Source organism: Heterodontus francisci, unplaced genomic scaffold, assembly GCF_036365525.1.
Source record: "Heterodontus francisci isolate sHetFra1 unplaced genomic scaffold, sHetFra1.hap1 HAP1_SCAFFOLD_52, whole genome shotgun sequence".
In the NCBI taxonomy this organism is placed as follows: Eukaryota; Metazoa; Chordata; class Chondrichthyes; order Heterodontiformes; family Heterodontidae; genus Heterodontus; species Heterodontus francisci.
The window spans coordinates 2,256,419-2,274,566 of NW_027141175.1; the positions used below are offsets into that span (position 1 = coordinate 2,256,419).

At 50.2% G+C, this 18,148-nt stretch overlaps 1 non-coding gene across 1 annotated transcript; it reads right to left on the minus strand.

Annotated features, from left to right (window-relative positions):
• Positions 1–17,700: 17,700 nt before the first annotated feature.
• On the minus strand, positions 17,701–17,774 carry trnan-auu (transfer RNA asparagine (anticodon AUU)). Its single transcript has one exon. It is a non-coding gene; the product is annotated as a tRNA-Asn (tRNA).
• Positions 17,775–18,148: the final 374 nt, after the last annotated feature.

Genomic DNA, 18,148 nt, shown 5'->3' on the forward strand with positions numbered 1-18,148 from the left:
ATTGAGGGATAGACAGAGATAGACAGAGAAAGAAGGAGAAAGATGGAGAGACAGAGAGGGAAAGTTAGATGGAGGGACAGAGTGAGAGAGACAGAGTGGCAGAGACAGAGATAGAGGGAGAGAGAGGGAGTGTCAGGAAGGGAAAGACAGATGGAGGGACAGAGTGAGAGACAGAGACAGAAGGAGAGAGAGGGAGTGACAGAGAGGTAAAGACAGATGGAGGGGCAGAGAGAGAGACAGAGAGAGGAGAGAGATGGAGAGACAGAGAGGGATAGACAGATGGAGGGACAGAGTGAGAGACAGACAGAGAGAAGGAGAGAGACAGAGAGACAGAGAGACAGAGAGGGAAAGACAGATGGAGTGACAGAGAGAGTGACAGTGACAGTGAGAGAAGGAGAGAGATGACGAAACAGGGAGGGAAGGACAGATTGAGGGATAGACTGAGATAGACAGAGATAGAAGGAGAAAGACGTAGAGACAAAGAGGGAAAGACAGATGGAGGGACAGAGAGAGAGACAGAGATATAAGGAGAGAGAGGGAGTGACAGAGAGGAAAAGACAGATGGAGGGGCAGAGAGAGAGACAGAGAGAGGAGAGAGATGGAGAGACAGAGAGGGAAAGACAGATGGAGGGACAGAGGGAGAGACAGTGACAGAGAGAGAAGGAGAGAGAGGGAGAGATAGAGAGGGAAAGACTGATGGAGAGCCAGAGATAGAAGGAGAGAGAGGGAGAGACAGAGAGCGAAAGACAGATGGAGGGACAGAGAGAGAGACAGCTAGAGAGAGAGAAGGAGAGAGAGAAGGAGAATGATGGAGAGACAGAGGGAAAGACAAATGGAGGGACAAGAGAGAAAGACAGGGAGATTGGCAGAGACAGAGATAGAAGTAGTGTGAGGGAGTGACAGGGAGGGAAGGACAGATGGAGGGACAGAGAGACAGACAGAGATAGAAGGAGAGAGAGGGAGTGACAGGGAGGGAAAGACAGATGGAGGAACAAAGAGAGAGACAGAGAGAGAGAGACAGAGATAGAAGGACAGGGAAGGGAGTGACAGAGGGAAAGACAGATGGAGGGAAAGAGTGAGAGACAGAGGAGAGAGATGGAGTGACAGTGAGGGAAGGACAGAAGGAGAGACAGAGAGAGAGAGGCAGAGAGTGAAGGAGAGAGACGGAGTGACAGGGAGGGAAAGACAGATGGATGGACAGAGAGGGCGGCAGAGATAGAAGGAGAGAGATGGTGAAACAGGGAGGGAAGGACAGATTGAGGGATACAGAGATAGACAGAGAAAGAAGGAGAAAGATGGAGAGACAGAGAGGGAAAGTTAGATGGAGGGACAGAGTGAGAGAGACAGAGAGAGTGGCAGAGACAGAGATAGAGGGAGAGAGAGGGAGTGTCAGGAAGGGAAAGACAGATGGAGGGACAGAGTGAGAGACAGAGACAGAAGGAGAGAGAGGGAGTGACAGAGAGGTAAAGACAGATGGAGGGGCAGAGAGAGAGACAGAGAGAGCGAGACGGAGAGAGACAGAGAGGGAAAGACAGATGGAGTGACAGAGAGAGAGACAGCTAGAGAGAGAGAAGGAGAGAGAGGGAGAGATAGAGAGGGAAAGACTGATGGAGAGCCAGAGATAGAATGAGAGAGAGGGAGAGACAGAGAGCGAAAGACTGATGGAGAGCCAGAGATAGAAGGAGAGAGAGGGAGAGACAGAGAGGGAAAGACAAATGGAGGGACAAGAGAGAAAGACAGGGAGAGTGGAAGAGACAGAGATAGAAGTAGTGTGAGGGAGTGACAGGGAGGGAAGGACAGATGGAGCGAGAGAGAGAGAGAGAGAGAGAGAGAGACAGAGAAAGAAGGAGTGAGATGGAGTGATGGTGGGCGGGAGAGACAGATGGAGGGACAGAGAGAGACAGAGATAGAAGGAGGGAGTGGGAGTGTTAGGGAGGGAAAGAGATGGAGGGACAGAGAGAGAGAGAGACAGAGATAGAGAGAGAGAGAGACAGAGAGAGGCAGAGATAAAAGGGGAGAGAGGGAGTGACAGGGAGGGAAATACAGATGGAGGGACAGAGAGAGACAGACAGAGATTAAAGGAGAGAGAGGGAGTGACAGGGAGGGAAAGACAGATGGAGGGACGGAGCGAGAGAGACAGAGATAGAAGGAGAGAGAGGGAGTGACAGGGAGGGAAAGACAGATGGAGGGACAGAGCGAGAGACAGAGAGAGGCAGAGACAGAGAGAGAAGGAGAGACAGAGAAGGAGAGAGGGAGTGACAGGGAGGGAAAGACAGATGGAGGAACAGAGAGAGAGACAGAGGGAGATGGAGAGAGACAGAGAGGGAAAGACAGATGGAGGGACAGAGAGAGAGACAGTGACAGGGAGACAGTGACAGGGAGACAGTGACAGGGAGACAGTGACAGGGAGACAGTGACAGGGAGAGGGGGAGAGGGGGAGAGGGGGAGAGGGGGAGAGGGGGAGAGGGGGAGAGGGGGAGAGAAATGGAAACAACAAGAGAGAAAGACAGAGAGTGGCAGAGACAGAGATAGAAGTAGTGAGAGGCAGTGTCAGGAAGGGAAAGACAGATGGAGGGACAGAGAGAGAGAGAGACAGAGGGAAGGAGAGAGAGGGAGGGACAGAGAAGGAACGTCAGATGGAAAGACAGAGAGAGACAGGAGAGAAGGAGGGAGAGTGAGAGACAGACAGGGAAAGACAGATGGAGGGACAGAGAGAGGCAGAGATGGAAGGAGAGAGAGAGGGAGAAACAGACAGGGAAAGACAGATGGAGGGACAGAGAGAGAGAGAGACAGAGATAGAAGGAGAGAGAGGGAGTGACAGGGAGGGAAAGACAGATGGAGGGATAGACAGAGATAGACAGAGATAGAAGGAGAGAGAGGGAGTGACATGGAGGGACAGAGAGAGAGGCAGAGAGAGAGACAGAAGGGGAGAGATGAAGAGACAGAGGGAAAGACAGATGGAGAGACAGAGAGACAGAGATAGAGGAGAGAGAGGGAGAGACAGAAAGGGAAAGACAGATGGAGGGACAGAGAGAGAGAAGGAGAGAGAGGGAGTGACAGAGAGGGAAAAACAGACGGAGGGACAGAGAGAGAGAGAGAGAGAGACAGAGATAGAAGGAGAGAGAGGGAGAGACAGAGAGGGAACGAGCGATGGAATGACAGAGAGAGAGGCAGAGATAGAAGGGGAGTGAGGGAGTGACAGGGAGGGAAAGACAGATGGAGAGACAGAGAGAGATAGAGACAGAGACAGAGATAGAAGGAGAGACAGGGAGAAAGAGACAGGGAAAGACAGATGGAGGGGCAGAGAGAGAGAGAGACAGAGATTGAAGGAGAGAGGGAGTGACAGAGGGAAAGACAGATGGAGGAACAAAGAGAGAGACAGAGAGAGAGGTAAAGACAGATGGAGAGACAGAGAGAGAGAGACAGAGATAGAAGGACAGGGAAGGGAGTGACAGAGAGGGAAAGACAGATGGAGGGAGAGAGTGAGAGACAGACAGAGAGAGAAGGAGAGAGATGGAGAAACAGGGAGGGAAGGACAGATTGAGGGATAGACTGAGATAGACAGAGATAGAAGGAGAAAGACGTAGAGACAAAGAGGGAAAGACAGATGGAGGGACAGAGAGAGAGACAGAGATATAAGGAGAGAGAGGGAGTGACAGAGAGGAAAAGACAGATGGAGGGGCAGAGAGAGAGACAGAGAGAGGAGAGAGATGGAGAGACAGAGAGGGAAAGACAGATGGAGGGAGAGTGAGAGACAGACAGAGAGAGAAGGAGAGAGACAGAGAGGGAAAGACAGATGGAGGGACAGAGAGAGAGACAGTGACAGAGAGAGAAGGAGAGAGAGGGAGAGATAGAGAGGGAAAGACTGATGGAGAGCCAGAGATAGAAGGAGAGAGAGGGAGAGACAGAGAGCGAAAGACAGATGGAGGGACAGAGAGAGACAGCTAGAGAGAGAGAAGGAGAGAGAGAAGAAGAATGATGGAGAGACAGAGAGGGAAAGACAAATGGAGGGACAAGAGAGAAAGACAGGGAGAGTGGCAGAGACAGAGATAGAAGTAGTGTGAGGGAGTGACAGGGAGGGAAGGACAGATGGAGGGACAGAGAGAGACAGACAGAGATAGAAGGAGAGAGAGGGAGTGACAGGGAGGGAAAGACAGATGGAGGAACAAAGAGAGAGACAGAGAGAGAGGTAAAGACAGATGGAGAGACAGAGAGAGAGAGACAGATGGAGGGAAAGAGTGAGAGACAGAGAGGAGAGAGATGGAGTGACAGTGAGGGAAGGACAGAAGGAGAGACAGAGAGAGAGAGAGGCAGAGAGTGAAGGAGAGAGACGGAGTGACAGGGAGGGAAAGACAGATGGATGGACAGAGAGGGCGGCAGAGATAGAAGGAGAGAGATGGTGAAACAGGGAGGGAAGGACAGATTGAGGGATAGACAGAGATAGACAGAAAGAAGGAGAAAGATGGAAAGACAGAGAGGGAAAGTTAGATGGAGGGACAGAGTGAGAGAGACAGAGAGAGTGGCAGAGACAGAGATAGAGGGAGAGAGAGGGAGTGTCAGGAAGGGAAAGACAGATGGAGGGACAGAGTGAGAGACAGAGACAGAAGGAGAGAGAGGGAGTGACAGAGAGGTAAAGACAGATGGAGGGGCAGAGAGAGAGACAGAGGAGAGAGATGGAGAGACAGAGAGGGATAGACAGATTGAGGGATAGACTGAGATAGACAGAGATAGAAGGAGAAAGACGTAGAGACAAAGAGGGAAAGACAGATGGAGGGACAGAGAGAGAGACAGAGATATAAGGAGAGAGAGGGAGTGACAGGGAGGGAAATACAGATGGAGGGACAGAGAGAGACAGACAGAGATTAAAGGAGAGAGAGGGAGTGACAGGGAGGGAAAGACAGATGGAGGGACGGAGAGAGAGGGAGTGACAGGGAGGGAAAGACAGATGGAGGGACAGAGCGAGAGAGACAGAGAGAGGCAGAGACAGAGAGAGAAGGAGAGAGACGGAGAGACAGAGAAGGAGAGAGGGAGTGACAGGGAGGGAAAGACAGATGGAGGAACAGAGAGAGACAGAGGGAGATGGAGAGAGACAGAGAGGGAAAGACAGATGGAGGGACAGAGTGAGAGACAGTGACAGAGAGATGGAGAGAGAGGGAGAGACAGAGAGGGAAAGACAAATGGAAACAACAAGAGAGAAAGACAGAGAGTGGCAGAGACAGAGATAGAAGTAGTGAGAGGCAGTGTCAGGAAGGGAGAGACAGTTGGAGGGACAGAGAGAGAGGCAGAGAGAGAGGCAGAGACAGAGAGAGAAGGAGAGAGACAGAGACAGAGAGGGAAAGACAGATGGAGGGACAGAGAGAGAGAGAGAGACAGAGGGAAGGAGAGAGAGGGAGGGACAGAGAAGGAACGTCAGATGGAAAGACAGAGAGACAGGAGAGAAGGAGGGAGAGTGAGAGACAGACAGGGAAAGACAGATGGAGGGACAGAGAGAGGCAGAGATGGAAGGAGAGAGAGGGAGTGACAGGGGGTGGGCAAGATAGATGGTGAGACAGAGAGAGAGAGACAGAGGGAAGGAGAGAACGGGAGGGACAGAGAAGGAACGTCAGATGGAAAGACAGAGAGAGAGAGAGAGATAAGGAGACAGAGGAAGAGAAAGAGAGGGAAAGACAGATGGAGGGACAGAGAGAGAGAGAGAGAGAGAGGCAGAGATGGAAGGAGAGAGGTGGAAAAGCAGACATGGAAAGACCGATGGAGAGACAGAGAGAGAGGCAGAGATAGAAGGGGAGTGAGGGAGTGACAGGGAGGGAAAGACAGATGGAGAGACAGAGAGAGAGAGAGACAGAGACAGAGATAGAAGGAGAGACAGGGAGAAAGAGACAGGGAAAGACAGATGGAGGGGCAGAGAGAGAGAGAGACAGAGAGAGAAGGAGGGTGAGTCAGAGACAGAGATGGAAAGACAGATGGAGGCACAGAGAGAGAGAGAGAGACAGAGACAGAGATTGAAGGAGAGAGGGGGAGTGACAGAGAGGGAAAGACAGATGGAGGAACAAAGAGAGAGACAGAGAGACAGGTAAAGACAGATGGAGAGACAGAGAGAGAGACAGAGATAGAAGGACAGGGAAGGGAGTGACAGAGAGGGAAAGACAGATGGAGGGAAAGAGTGAGAGACGGAGAGACAGAGGGAAAGACAGAAGGAGGGAGAGAGTGAGAGACAGACAGAGAGAAGGAGAGAGATGGAGAAACAGGGAGGGAAGGACAGATTGAGGGATAGACTGAGATAGACAGAGATAGAAGGAGAGAGAGGGAGTGACAGAGAGGAAAAGACAGATGGAGGGGCAGAGAGAGAGACAGAGAGGGAAAGACAGATGTAGGGAGAGAGTGAGAGACAGACAGAGAGAGAAGGAGAGAGACAGAGAGGGAAAGACAGATGGAGGGACAGAGAGAGAGACAGTGACAGAGAGAGAAGGAGAGAGAGGGAGAGATAGAGAGGGAAAGACTGATGGAGAGCCAGAGATAGAAGGAGAGAGAGGGAGAGACAGAGAGGGAAAGACAGATGGAGGGACAGAGAGAGAGACAGCTAGAGAGAGAGAAGGAGAGAGAGAAGGAGAATGATGGAGAGACAGAGAGGGAAAGACAAATGGAGGGACAAGAGAGAAAGACAGGGAGAGTGGCAGAGACAGAGATAGAAGTAGTGTGAGGGAGTGACAGGGAGGGAAGGACAGATGGAGGGACAGAGAGAGACAGACAGAGATAGAAGGAGAGAGAGGGAGTGACAGGGAGGGAAAGACAGATGGAGGAACAAAGAGAGACAGAGAGAGAGGTAAAGACAGATGGAGAGACAGAGAGAGAGACAGAGATAGAAGGACAGGGAAGGGAGTGACAGAGAGGGAAAGACAGATGGAGGGAAAGATTGAGAGACAGAGAGGAGAGAGATGGAGTGACAGTGAGGGAAGGACAGAAGGAGAGACAGAGAGAGAGAGAGAGGCAGAGAGTGAAGGAGAGAGACGGAGTGACAGGGAGGGAAAGACAGATGGATGGACAGAGAGGGCGGCAGAGATAGAAGGAGAGAGATGGTGAAACAGGGAGGGAAGGACAGATTGAGGGATAGACAGAGATAGACAGAGAAAGAAGGAGAAAGATGGAGAGACAGAGAGGGAAAGTTAGATGGAGGGACAGAGTGAGAGAGACAGAGAGAGTGGCAGAGACAGAGATAGAGGGAGAGAGAGGGAGTGTCAGGAAGGTAAAGACAGATGGAGGGGCAGAGAGAGAGACAGAGAGATGGAGAGACAGAGGGATAGACAGATGGAGGGACAGAGTGAGAGACAGACAGAGCGAGACGGAGAGAGACAGAGAGACAGAGAGGGAAAGACAGATGGAGTGACAGAGAGAGTGACAGTGACAGTGAGAGAAGGAGAGAGATGGAGAAACAGGGAGGGAAGGACAGATTGAGGGATAGACTGAGATAGACAGAGATAGAAGGAGAAAGACGTAGAGACAAAGAGGAAAAGACAGATGGAGGGGCAGAGAGAGAGACAGAGAGGAGAGAGATGGAGAGACAGAGAGGGAAAGACAGATGGAGGGAGAGAGTGAGAGACAGACAGAGAGAGAAGGAGAGAGACAGAGAGGGAAAGACAGATGGAGGGACAGAGAGAGAGACAGTGACAGAGATAGAAGGAGAGAGAGGGAGAGACAGAGAGCGAAAGACTGATGGAGAGCCAGAGATAGAAGGAGAGAGAGGGAGAGACAGAGAGGGAAAGACAAATGGAGGGACAAGAGAGAAAGACAGGGAAAGTGGAAGAGACAGAGATAGAAGTAGTGTGAGGGAGTGACAGGGAGGGAAGGACAGATGGAGCGATAGAGAGAGAGAGAGACAGAGAAAGAAGGAGTGAGATGGAGTGATGGTGGGCGGGAGAGACAGATGGAGGGACAGACAGAGAGACAGAGATAGAAGGAGGGAGTGGGAGTGTTAGGGAGGGAAAGAGATGGAGGGACAGAGAGAGAGAGAGACAGAGATAGATAGAGAGAGAGAGAGAGACAGAGAGAGAGGCAGAGATAAAAGGGGAGAGAGGGAGTGACAGGGAGGGAAATACAGATGGAGGGACAGAGAGACACAGAGATTAAAGGAGAGAGAGGGAGTGACAGGGAGGGAAAGACAGATGGAGGGACGGAGAGAGAGAGACAGAGATAGAAGGAGAGAGAGGGAGTGACAGGGAGGGAAAGACAGAGCGAGAGAGACAGAGCGAGAGAGACAGAGCGAGAGAGACAGAGCGAGAGAGACAGAGCGAGAGAGACAGAGCAGGAGAGAGAGAGAAGGAGAGAGAGAGAGAGAAGGAGAGAGAGAGAGAGAAGGAGAGAGAGAAGGAGAGAGACGGAGAGACAGAGAGGGAAAGACAGATGGAGGAACAGAGAGAGAGACAGAGGGAGATGGAGAGAGACAGAGAGGGAAAGACAGATGGAGGGACAGAGTGAGAGACAGTGACAGAGAGAGAAGGAGAGAGAGGGAGAGACAGAGAGGGAAAGACAAATGGAAACAACAAGAGAGAAAGACAGAGAGTGGCAGAGACAGAGATAGAAGTAGTGAGAGGCAGTGTCAGGAAGGGAGAGACAGTTGGAGGGACAGAGAGTGAGGCAGAGACAGAGAGAGAAGGAGAGAGACAGAGAGACAGAGAGGGAAAGACAGATGGAGGGACAGAGAGAGAGAGAGACAGAGGGAAGGAGAGAGGGAGGGACAGAGAAGGAACGTCAGATGGAAAGACAGAGAGAGACAGGAGAGAAGGAGGGAGAGTGAGAGACAGACAGGGAAAGACAGATGGAGGGACAGAGAGAGGCAGAGATGGAAGGAGAGAGAGAGGGAGAAACAGACAGGGAAAGACAGATGGAGGGACAGAGAGAGAGAGAGACAGAGATGTAAGGAGAGAGTGGGATTGACAGGGAGGGAAACACAGATGGAGGGACAGAGGGAGTGACAGAGTGAGAAGCAGAGAGTGGGAGACACAGAGGGAAAGACAGATGGATAGACAGAGAGAGAGGGGCAGAGATGGAAGGAGAGAGAGGTGGAGACAGGGGGGATAGACAGATGGAGGCACAGAGAGAGAGAGACAGAGGTAGAAGATGAGACAGGGAGTGACAGGGAGGGAAAGACAGATGGAGGGATAGACAGAGATAGACAGAGATAGAAGGAGAGAGAGGGAGTGACATGGAGGGACAGAGAGAGAGGCAGAGAGAGAGACAGAAGGAGAGAGATGAAGAGACAGAGAGGGAAAGACAGATGGAGAGACAGAGAGAGAGAGACAGAGATAGAGGAGAGAGAGGGAGAGACAGAAAGGGAAAGACAGATGGAGGGACAGAGAGAGAGAAGGAGAGAGATGGAGTGACAGGGAGGGACAGAGAGAGAGAGACAGAGATAGAAGGAGAGAGAGGGAGAGACAGAGAGGGAACGAGCGATGGAATGACAGAGAGAGAGAGAGAGAGATAAGGAGACAGAGGAAGAGAAAGAGAGGGAAAGACAGATGGAGGGACAGAGAGAGAGAGAGAGAGAGAGAGGCAGAGATGGAAGGAGAGAGGTGGAAAAACAGACAGGGAAAGACCGATGGAGGGACAGACAGAGAGAGAGAGAGAGAGACAGACAGAGACAGAGAGAGATGCAGAGATAGAAGGGGAGTGAGGGAGTGACAGGGAGGGAAAGACAGATGGAGAGACAGAGAGAGAGAGAGACAGAGACAGAGATAGAATGAGAGACAGGGAGAGAGAGACAGGGAGAGAGAGACAGGGAGAGAGAGACAGGGAGAGAGAGACAGGGAGAGAGAGACAGGGAGAGAGAGACAGGGAGAGAGAGACAGGGAGAGAGAGACAGGGAGAGAGAGACAGGGAGAGAGAGACAGGGAGAGAGAGACAGGGAGAGAGAGACAGGGAGAGAGAGACAGGGAGAGAGAGACAGGGAGAGAGAGACAGAGATGGAAAGACAGATGGAGGCAGAGAGAGAGAGAGAGAGAGACAGACAGAGATTGAAGGAGAGAGGGAGTGACAGAGAGGGAAAGACAGATGGAGGAACAAAGAGAGAGACAGAGAGAGAGGTAAAGACAGATGGAGAGACAGAGAGAGAGAGACAGAGATAGAGGTAAAGACAGATGGAGAGACAGAGAGAGAGAGACAGAGATAGAAGGACAGGGAAGGGAGTGACAGAGAGGGAAAGACAGATGGAGGGAAAGAGTGAGAGACAGAGAGGAGAGAGACGGAGAGACAGAGAGGGAAAGACAGATGGAGGGAGAGAGTGAGAGACAGACAGAGAGAGAAGGAGAGAGATGGAGAAACAGGGAGGGAAGGACAGATTGAGGGATAGACTGAGATAGACAGAGATAGAAGGAGAAAGACGTAGAGACAAAGAGGGAAAGACAGATGGAGGGACAGAGAGAGAGACAGAGATATAAGGAGAGAGAGGGAGTGACAGAGGAAAAGACAGATGGAGGGGCAGAGAGAGACAGAGAGGAGAGAGATGGAGAGACAGAGAGGGAAAGACAGATGGAGGGAGAGAGTGAGAGACAGACAGAGAGAGAAGGAGAGAGACAGAGAGGGAAAGACAGATGGAGGGACAGAGAGAGAGACAGTGACAGAGAGAGAAGGAGAGAGAGGGAGAGATCGAGAGGGAAAGACTGATGGAGAGCCAGAGATAGAAGGAGAGAGAGGGAGAGACAGAGAGCGAAAGACAGATGGAGGGACAGAGAGAGAGACAGCTAGAGAGAGAGAAGGAGAGAGAGAAGGAGAATGATGGAGAGACAGAGAGGGAAAGACAAATGGAGGGACAAGAGAGAAAGACAGGGAGAGTGGCAGAGACAGAGATAGAAGTAGTGTGAGGGAGTGACAGGGAGGGAAGGACAGATGGAGGGACAGAGAGAGACAGACAGAGATAGAAGGAGAGAGAGGGAGTGACAGGGAGGGAAAGACAGATGGAGGAACAAAGAGAGACAGAGAGAGAGGTAAAGACAGATGGAGAGACAGAGAGAGAGAGAGACAGAGATAGAAGGACAGGGAAGGGAGTGACAGTGAGGGAAGGACAGAAGGAGAGAAAGAGTGAGAGAGAGGCAGAGAGTGAAGGAGAGAGACGGAGTGACAGGGAGGGAAAGACAGATGGATGGACAGAGGGGGCGGCAGAGATAGAAGGCGAGAGATGGTGAAACAGGGAGGGAAGGACAGATTGAGGGATAGACAGAGATAGACAGAGAAAGAAGGAGAAAGATGGAGAGACAGAGGGAAAGTTAGATGGAGGGACAGAGTGAGAGAGACAGAGTGGCAGAGACAGAGATAGAAGTAGTGTGAGGGAGTGACAGGGAGGGAAGGACAGATGGAGGGACAGAGAGAGACAGACAGAGAGAGAAGGAGAGAGACAGAGACAGAGAGGGAAAGACAGATGGAGTGACAGAGAGAGTGACAGTGACAGTGAGAGAAGGAGAGAGATGACGAAACAGGGAGGGAAGGACAGATTGAGGGATAGACTGAGATAGACAGAGATAGAAGGAGAAAGACGTAGAGACAAAGAGGGAAAGACAGATGGAGGGACAGAGAGAGAGACAGATATAAGGAGAGAGAGGGAGTGACAGAGAGGAAAAGACAGATGGAGGGGCAGAGAGAGAGACAGAGAGAGGAGAGAGATGGAGAGACAGAGAGGGAAAGACAGATGGAGGGAGAGAGTGAGAGACAGACAGAGAGAGAAGGAGAGAGACAGAGAGGGAAAGACAGATGGAGGGACAGAGAGAGAGACAGTGACAGAGAGAAGGAGAGAGAGGGAGAGATAGAGAGGGAAAGACTGATGGAGAGCCAGAGATAGAAGGAGAGAGAGGGAGAGACAGAGAGCGAAAGACAGATGGAGGGACAGAGAGAGAGACAGCTAGAGAGAGAAGGAGAGAGAGGGAGAGATAGAGAGGGAAAGACTGATGGAGAGCCAGAGATAGAAGGAGAGAGAGGGAGAGACAGAGAGCGAAAGACTGATGGAGAGCCAGAGATAGAAGGAGAGAGAGGGAGAGACAGAGAGGGAAAGACAAATGGAGGGACAAGAGAGAAAGACAGGGAGAGTGGCAGAGACTGATAGAAGTAGTGTGAGGGAGTGACAGGGAGGGAAGGACAGATGGAGCGAAAGAGAGAGAGAGAGACAGAGAAAGAAGGAGTGAGATGGAGTGATGGTGGGCGGGAGAGACAGATGGAGGGACAGAGAGAGAGACAGAGATAGAAGGAGGGAGTGGGAGTGTTAGGGAGGGAAAGAGATGGAGGGACAGAGAGAGAGAGAGAGACAGAGATAGAGAGAGAGAGAGAGACAGAGAGAGAGGCAGAGATAAAAGGGGAGAGAGGGAGTGACAGGGAGGGAAATACAGATGGAGGGACAGAGAGAGACAGACAGAGATTAAAGGAGAGAGAGGGAGTGACAGGGAGGGAAAGACAGATGGAGGGACGGAGAGAGAGAGACAGAGATAGAAGGAGAGAGAGGGAGTGACGGAGGGAAAGACAGATGGAGGAACAAAGAGAGAGACAGAGAGAGGGAAAGACAGATGGAGGGAAAGAGTGAGAGACAGAGAGGAGAGAGATGGAGTGACAGTGATGCAAGGACAGAAGGAGAGACAGAGAGAGAGAGAGGCAGAGAGTGAAGGAGAGACGGAGTGACAGGGAGGGAAAGACAGATGGATGGACAGAGAGGACGGCAGAGATAGAAGGAGAGAGATGGTGAAACAGGGAGGGAAGGACAGATTGAGGGATAGACAGAGATAGACAGAGAAAGAAGGAGAAAGATGGAGAGACAGAGAGGGAAAGTTAGATGGAGGGACAGAGTGAGAGAGACAGAGAGTGGCAGAGACAGAGACAGAAGGAGAGAGAGGGAGTGACAGAGGTAAAGACAGATGGAGGGGCAGAGAGAGAGACAGAGAGGAGAGAGATGGAGAGACAGAGGGATAGACAGATGGAGGGACAGAGAGAGACAGACAGAGATTAAAGGAGAGAGAGGGAGTGACAGGGAGGGAAAGACAGATGGAGGGACAGAGAGAGACAGACAGAGATTAAAGGAGAGAGAGGGAGTGACAGGGAGGAAAAGACAGATGGAGGGACGGAGAGAGAGAGACAGAGATAGAAGGAGAGAGAGGGAGTGACAGGGAGGGAAAGACAGATGGAGGGACAGAGCGAGAGAGACAGAGAGAGACGGAGAGACAGAGAGAAGGAGAGAGGGAGTGACAGGGAGGGAAAGACAGATGGAGGAACAGAGAGAGACAGAGGGAGATGGAGAGAGACAGAGAGGGAAAGACAGATGGAGGGACAGAGTGAGAGACAGTGACAGAGAGAGAAGGAGAGAGAGGGAGAGACAGAGAGGGAAAGACAAATGGAAACAACAAGAGAGAAAGACAGAGAGTGGCAGAGACAGAGATAGAAGTAGTGAGAGGCAGTGTCAGGAACATAGAACATAGAACATAGAACATACAGCACAGAACAGGCCCTTCGGCCCACAATGTTGTGCCGATCCTTTGTCCTCTGTCAAGGACAATTTAATCTATACCCCATCATTCTCCTTTATCCATATACCTATCCAAAAGCCTTTTGAAAGTCCCTAAAGTTTCTGACTCAACAACTTCCCCGGGCAAGACATTCCATGCCTCGACCACTCTCTGGGTAAAGAACCTTCCCCTGACATCCCCCTTATATCTCCCACCCTTCACCTTAAATTTATGACCCCTTGTAACGCTTTGCTCCACCCGGGGAAAAAGTTTCTGACTGTCTACCCTATCTATTCCCCTGATCATCTTATAAACCTCTATCATGTCACCCCTCATCCTTCTCCTTTCTAATGAGAAGAGGCCTAGAATGTTCAGCCTTTCCTCGTAAGACTTATTCTCCATTCCAGGCAACATCCTGGTAAATCTCCTCTGCACCCTCTCCAAGGCTTCCACATCCTTCCTAAAATGAGGCGACCAGAACTGCACACAGTACTCCAAATGAGGCCTTACCAAGGTCCTGTACAGCTGCATCATCACCTCACGGCTCTTAAATTCAATCCCTCTGCTAATGAACGCTAACACCCCATATGCCTTCTTCACAGCCCTATCCACTTGAGTTGCAACTTTCAATGATCTATGCACATAGACCCCAAGGTCTCTCTGCTCCTCCACATGCCCAAGAACCCTACCGTTAACCCAGTATTTTGCATTCATGTTTGTCCTTCCAAAATGGACGACCTCACACTTTTCAGGGTTAAACTCCATCTGCCACTTTTCAGCCCAGCACTGCAACCTATCCAAGTCCCTTTGCAGACGACAATAGCCCTCCTCGGTATCCACAACTCCACCAACCTTTGTATCATCTGCAAATTTACTGACCCACCCTTCGACTTCCTCATCCAAGTCGTTAATAAAAATCACAAACAGGAGAGGACCCAGAACTGATCCCTGCGGCACGCCACTGGTAACTGGGCTCCAGGCTGAGTATTTACCATCTAAGACCACTCTCTGCCTTCTATCAGTTAGCCAATTCTTAATCCAACTGGCCACATTCCCCACTATCCCATGCCTCCTGACTTTCTCCATAAGTCTACCATGGGGGACCTTATCAAATGCCTTACTAAAATCCATGTACACCACATCCACTGGTTTACCCTCATCCACTTGCTTGGTCACCTGCTCAAAGAATTCAATCAGGCTTGTGAGGCAAGACCTACCCCTCACAAAACCGTGCTGACTGTCCCGAATCAAGCAGTGTCTTTCCAGATGCTCAGAAATCCTATCCCTCAGCACCTTTTCCATCAACTTGCCTACCACCGAAGTAAGACTAACTGGCCTGTAATTCCTAGGGTTGTTCCTATTCCCTTTCTTGAACAGGGGCACAACATTTGCCACCCTCCAATCACCTGGTACCACCCCCGTCAGCAGAGAAGATGAAAAGATCATTGCCAGCGGCTCTGCAATTTCATCCCTTGCTTCCCATAACATCCTTGGATATACCCCGTCAGGCCCGGGAGACTTGTCTATCTTCAAGTTATTCAAAAACCCCAACACATCTTCCCTCCTAACGAGCACTTCCTCGAGCTTACCAGTCTGTTTCACACCGTCCTCTTCAGTAATACACCCCTTCTCATTCGTAAATACCGAAGAGAAGTACTCATTCAAAACCTCACTTATCTCTTCCGGCTCAACACACAGTCTCCCGCTATTGTCCTTGACCGGACCTATGGTCCCCCTAGTCATCCTCATATTTCTGACATACGCGTAAAAGGCCTTGGGGTTTTCTTTTATCCTACCCGCCAAGCATTTTTCATGCCCTCTCTTAGCTCTCCTAATCCCTTTCTTCAGATCCTTCCTGGCCATCTTGTATCCCTCCAGAGCTATGCCTGTGCCCTTTTTCCTCAACTTTATATACGCATCCTTCTTCTTCCTAACAAGACTCTCAACCTCTCTTGTCAACCACGGTTCCCTCACATGACCATCCCTTCCCTGTCTGACAGGGACATGCTTATCAATGGCCCCTACTATCTGCTCCTTGAAAAAGTTCCACATTTCGACCGTGCCCTTCCCTGCCAGCATATGCTCCCAACTTATGCTCCTCAGTTCCTGCCTGACAGCATCATATCTACCCTTCCCCCAATTGTAAACCTTGCCCTGTTGCACATACCTATCCCTCTCCATTACCACAGTGAATGCTACAGAATTGTGATCACTATCTCCAAAGTGCTCGCCCACCAACAGCTCTATCACTTGCCCTGGTTCATTACCTAGTACCAAATCCAATATTGCCTCCCCTCTGGTCGGGCAGTCTACATACTGAGTCAGAAAAGCTTCCTGGACATACTGCACAAACACTACCCCATCCAAACTATTCGATCTAAAGAGTTGCCAATCAATATTTGGGAAGTTGAAATCCCCCATAATTACTACCCTGTGACTTCTGCTCCTTTCCAAAATCTGTTTCCCAATCTGCTCTTCCACCTCCCTGCTGCTATTGGGGGGCCTATAGAAAACTCCCATCAAGGTGACTGCTCCTTTCCTGTTCCTGACCTCAACCCACAGTGCCTCAGTCGGCAGATCCTCCTCGAAAATTCTTTCAGCAGTTGTTACACTATTTCTAACTAACAATGCCACCCCCCCACCTCTTTTACCACCATTCCTAATCTTATGAAAACATCTATAACCAGGTACCTCCAAAAACCATTCCTCCCCCTCACCTATCCACGTTTCAGTGATGGCCACAACATCGTAGTCCCAAGTGCCCATCCACGCCTTCAATTCACTCACCTTATTCCTGATGCTTCTTGCGTTGAAGTATACGCACTTTAACCCTTCTCCGTGCCCATCTGTCCTCTGCGACAGTGCTACCTTCCCCAATACCTCACTAAACTCTTTGTCTTTCTGAGTGGACCCACTGGTCCCTGGATTACAAGTCCGGTTCCCATCCCCCTCCCAAACTAGTTTAAACCCTCCCGAACAGTACTAGCAAACCTCCCTCCCAGGATATTGGTGCCCCTCTGGTTCAGATGCAGCCCGTCCTGTTTGAACAGGTCCCATCTTCCCCAGAATGCAGTCCAATTATCCAAGAACTGGAAGCCCTCCCTCCTACACCATTCCTGCAGCCACGTGTTCAGCTGTGCTCTCTCCCTATTCCTAGCCTCACTATCACGTGGCGCCGGCAACAAACCAAAGATAACAACTCTGTCCGTCCGAGCTTTCAGCTTCCAGCCTAACTCCCTAAACTCACTTCTAACATCTGTGCCACCCTTCCTTCCTACGTCGTTGGTGCCAATGTGCACCACGACCTCTGGCTGCTCCCCCTCCCCTTTAAGGATCCTGAAGACGCGATCACAAACATCACGGACCCTGGCACCAGGGAGGCAACAAAATACTGTTTATAAAAGGCAGGAAAGGTCAAAGTTCACACAGTTGTATTGAATAGAACAAAGTTTAATATATTCTGAACTTTTCTCGGTAACCACGAGACATAGGTTTTCTGATTTGGTTACTTTGATTTTTCTTGTTCCTGACTGACAAATATTCCAAACCTCAGATCAACCCAGTTGTGGGCGGCACAGTGGCGCAGTGGTTCGCAGTGCAGCTTCACAGCTTCAGAGACACGGGTTCGATTCCGGGTACTGCCTGTGTGGAGTTTGCAAGTTCTCCCTGTGTCTGCGTGTGTTTTCTCCGGGTGCTCCGGTTTCCTCCCACAAGCCAAAAGACTTGCAGGTTGGTAGGTAAATTGGCCATTATAAATTTCCACTAGTATAGGTAGGTGGTCGGGAAATATAGGGACAGGTGGGGATGTTTGGTGGGAATGTCGGATTAGTCTAAATGTGTGGTTGATGTTCGGCACAGACTCGGTGGGCCGAAGGGCCTGTTTCAGTGCTGTATCGAAGATCTAATCTCCCACTTGCGTCATGTCCCAGTCTCGTTTAAAAGCAACACATAATGACACAAAAACTCTGCAACACGTCACACGTTCCTTCAGTGAGATTAATGTCAAGCTGTTTTCCAGGTTGAATGGAACGGTGAACAAATTTCTATCAAAGAAGTTACCTTTGAAATATCAGGACTGAATTTCTGGACAAGGAGGAACAGCCATTCCAAACTCACATCCTTCACAAAGGTTGTTTTCTCCTGTGACTGAAATTCATCATGTAACTTGAATTAGGAGTTCAAGCTCACAAGACACAGATGTGAACTTCTAATGCATGTTGTTAATAATGACATAAGGTTCTGCTGGGAGTTGAACCCAGGATCTCCTATTTAATAGGCAGGTGTTTTAGCCAACTAAGCTACAGAACCAAATAACAAATGTTTCTACAGTTGAAATCAGAAGAGGGCACTATATTCTCATCCCATTTCTCCACTGGTCACAACATATTTTAAACATTTCTCACTTCCTGAAACAGTCAATCATATACTCTATTTTTCTCTGTACTGAGAATGAATGTTTTGGAAGAAAATACATACATTCAATTGTTTCTGAAAGGTTACAGAACACAACATATGAGTAATATTCCCCATTGCTTTCTCAGCACTGATGGATTGTGAAGCGGGAGACAGCCAGAAGTCCCACTGAGCCACACTGACCCTGAGCTGAGAAAGAAATGTGATAAAGTTCAATCTCTCACAGCGAGATGCTGCAGAGAGAGGAGTCCCGAATCAAAGTGAGACTT